This window comes from Cnephaeus nilssonii (assembly GCF_951640355.1).
Source record: "Cnephaeus nilssonii genome assembly, chromosome: 3".
NCBI classification, from domain to species: domain Eukaryota; kingdom Metazoa; phylum Chordata; class Mammalia; order Chiroptera; family Vespertilionidae; genus Cnephaeus; species Cnephaeus nilssonii.
In genome coordinates, this window is record NC_137074.1 from 30,850,834 (window position 1) to 30,854,906 (window position 4,073).

The following is a 4,073-nucleotide window of genomic DNA, read 5'->3' on the forward strand; positions in this document are numbered from 1 at the left end:
TAAATTCACCAGAGGAATTTATCCTTCAAATGGGGGTCTTTTTCAAAGCACTTTACTTTTCAATGAATAATCTGACCTAAATAATTTCATACATGTCCTCTGTTTTCATATGTTTGGTTTCCTAAAGAGATGCATATTTTTTTAATATATGAAGAAAGTTTTCACAAAGAAATGTACACTTCATTTGGGTCTAATAATTGCACATGTGGAATGTGGGAAGTTGCCATTAATCTTGTTTCTTTAACACAGAAAATGCTTTACCAGCCATGCAATGCTAAAAGACAACCACTAGTAGTCACTGTGAGCCCACTCCTTTGCCCCAAGCTTTGCTTTTAACGTGGGCTTGCCATGCTTGCAGCGAACACATTTGCCAGTGCGACATGAGTCACACATTAGTTTCACTGACCATTTTTAGATAATTTTTAGGCAAATGGGAGAACATTTAATGAGGTGTTTTCCTTTGTTTAGTACACATCTGGGGTTTAGAGCATTGACTGGCTCTCTAAGCCTTCCCTTTAAATATCTTCAAATAAGAATAAGATTAATGAATTTATGCTCAAGCCATAGGAAAGATGCTTACATTTTCTTCATAATGGAAAGACTATTGGACCTAAGGTCGGAAGACCTAGTGTCACGTCTCAGGTATATCTGACTAGTTCTGTTATATGCAGTAGAAATGTGAAGACAAGAGAGAAAATGACTGGAAAGACCTTTTTCTGGAAGTTCTGAGCACTGAGAGACTGATTCACAACTAGCAGAGTGTTTGGGATGGTGGTAGACCTGGAATGTCAGTTGGTTAAACTAGGCTATGTGGGAGGCCAAATTCTAATCACAGGGAGGGCTTGGGAAGTAGAGTCACAGCCAAGGAATGTGGGTGATTTTAGGGAAAGTCTCTCAGCTAAGATAGCTTGAGGGACTCCCCCACTATACACAGAGCCTTGCCAAAGGGACCGCATGCTTGCCACCACACGGTCTCCTGTGGATAGCAGAGGATTCTCCTGGCCTCTGTCTGCCATTGGTGCCCAGTTCCTTATGCTTCCCTGACTGCCCCACTTACTTTTCAATGGACATTCTCTCTCTCTGCTTAATGGCTAATTCATTGAAAAGGTTACGCTTTGCTGGTCTCCTTGGAGTGGCCATTTGTATATCTGTGCTGGGGTCAGTTAGACATTCATTTTATGGTTTCTCTCCCATTAATGGGTAATTATTTTTGCTTTAGCCTCTATCAAGGGCAACTCACATTTTCAATTGCTCTATATTGCTTATGAATAATACTAACTGTGGCTAGTAATTAGTTAATTAATATATTTTTATTGACTTCAGAGAGTAAGGGAGAGGGAGAGGGAAAGGGAGAGAGAGATAGAAACATCAATGATGAGAGAGAATCATTGATCGGCTGCCTCTTGTATGTCCCCCACTTGGGATCAAGCCTGCAACCCTAGCATATGCCCTTGACTGGAATCAAACCCGGGACCTTTTAGTCCACAGGCCGACACTCTATCCATTGAACCAAACCGGCTAGGGCATGGTTACTATTTATTAGTGTCCATCAATGCTGGGTACTGTGCTATGCACTTTGTGTAAATTATCTCACTTAAATCTCACAATAACACTGTAGGGGCATCTGCTATCCCCACTGTATAGATGAAGAACCTGAGAGTTGCCAAGGTTAAGGGACAGCCCAAGTGATGAAGTCAGAATATAAACTCAGGAGGTTCCATTCCAAGATCTTAGCCACTTGATAGACAACTCTTTCTGCCATTCAGTGCCTGAGTTCTGAAGTCTGGCTTTATTATTATTATTTTTATGTTTTAGAGAGAGGAAGGGAGAAGGATAGAGAGATAGAAACATTGATGAAAGAGAGGAATATTATCGATTGGCTGCCTCCTGCATGCCCCCTACTGGGGATCGGGCTGGCAACATGGGCATGTGACCTGATGAGGAATTGAATCTGAGATCTCTTGGTTCCTGGGTCGATGCTCAACCACTGGGCCACACTGGCCGGGCTGAAGTCTGGCTTTACAAATACCTCTGTGTGTGTGACCTGTGGGTGACCTGGGCGTTGTTGAATTCTTATTGGTTGAATTTTTTGTTTGTTTGTTTTAATAGGCTTTATTTTTTAAAGTAATTTTACATTTACAGAAAAATTAAGATAGTACAGAGCTGTCATATACTTGTCATCAGTTTTACCAATTACTAACATCCTACAGTGGTATGGTGTATTTGTTACATTTAATAAACCAATATTAATACATTATCATGAACTAAAATCTATATTTGCATCTCAATTGAAATTACATAAACAGTCAAAACAAAACTATTTATTTTGCTAGAAACCTACAAACTCAAATATATGTTGAAAAGACATCAGAGTAATTGCCTATGCAGCTATGAGATAGGAAGTAAGAAATGTGACTAAAAGGGAATAAACAAATAAATGAAATAAGAGCTTTTCAGGGGCTGATAGCTGGTTACAAACTGAAAAGTACAATGAACTAACTCAGGCATATAAAAAAAGGAAGAGGTTGAAGTGAGAATGACTTTAAGGTAAGGGACTGTCATACTCATTTAGCTGTTATGTCCCACAGGAAAAGGGAATTAAATTTAGGTTATGAATTATTAGCATCTTAGTGGGCATGTCCATATCCTCCATCTTCTCCCCCCACCCTCATGCTGCATTATCTTTAATTAAGTATAAGACTCTTCTAATCATGTCACGTCAGCTCATTTCACCAACTGTTTGGTCGCCAGTCTCTTGTCTCTCTCTTCAGCAATGGTGAGGTGAATACCCTTTCCATGGGGAAGGGAAATCCATGGTTTGTTGCCTTTGCCGAAAACAAAAAGGTTGGAAAGCCGGGTAGCAAAGCTATTGCCAGTGGCATATTTGACATGAACTAGGTCAAAAGAACCAGGGTGTTTCTCTCTGTTGGTGATTACACCAATTCTTCCCCGATTGGCACCTCCGGTGATCATACCCAGGTTACCGGTGTCAAACTTGATGAAATCAGTAATTTTGCCAAATTCCAAATCAATCTGAATGGTGGTGTTCACCTTGATGAGGGGATCAGGGTAGCGGATGGTGCAAGCATCCTGGGTCACCAGATGAGGGGTACCCTTTGTGCCCACAAAGATCTTCCTCACTTTGCACGGCTTGTACTTGGCCTCCTCAGGTGTGATACGATGAACAGCAAAGTGACCCTTGGTGTCATAGACCAGACGGAAATTCTCTCCTGTCCTATAAATGCTGATGACATCCATAAAACCAGCAGGTTACATCGGTTCAAACCTTGCCATCGATCTTAATGAACCACTGCATGCAGATATTCTTTACTTCATCTCCTGTTAGGGCATATTTAAGTCTGTTTCTTAGGAAAATGATGAGAGGGAGACATTCTCTCAGCTCGTGGGGAACGGTAGATGGACTAGGAGCAAATACACTGGTCAGTTTATCCAGCAGCCAATGCTTTGGAGCTGCTACACACTTCAGATGCTTCTTGGGAGCACGAGCCATGGCTGCACAAGGCACGGAGAGAGGACTTTCTTGCTAGTAAAAACGAAATGAAGTTTATGAAAAGAAAGTTGTCACAAGCCGTGCCTTGGTCTCTGACGCAATGGTGTCTCACACAATGGTGTCTGACGCTTTCACTGGTTGAGATTTTATCACTCGAATGTTAAATGCCAATGGAGTCACAAGAGTGCAGATTTTATAACTGTCCTTTCAATGAAATGATGTTGCTTGGGTTTTATATTTTATGTTGTACTTAATACAATAGCTATTTTTTTTTAAGTTGTAAGGAAATATCTGAAAACATTCAGGTCAAAATAGACCCTGGTGATAAAATGCTCTTAAACACAATGAATGGCTCACTAATAAAATAGTTTCCACAATCAAACTTGTAGGAATACAGGAAGAACACAGCAAGAGTTTTGAGTTATACTAATATATAAAAACCCTGGGTCCATCACGACCAGAGGCTCGACCAACTGGAAATCAGTCCTGCAGTCAGTGCTGGGTTGCCATGGCGACCCAGCACTGACTGCTGAGGGGGCTGTGAATCAGGCCCGGAGAGAGG

General features: G+C 41.2%; 1 pseudogene across 1 annotated transcript; it reads right to left on the reverse strand.

The window, feature by feature from the left end:
• Positions 1-2,724: 2,724 nt before the first annotated feature.
• Positions 2,725-3,511, reverse strand: LOC307097282 (small ribosomal subunit protein eS4-like; annotated as a pseudogene). The gene has a single exon. The product of its transcript is annotated as a small ribosomal subunit protein eS4-like (transcript).
• Between the last annotated feature and the right edge of the window lie 562 nt (positions 3,512-4,073).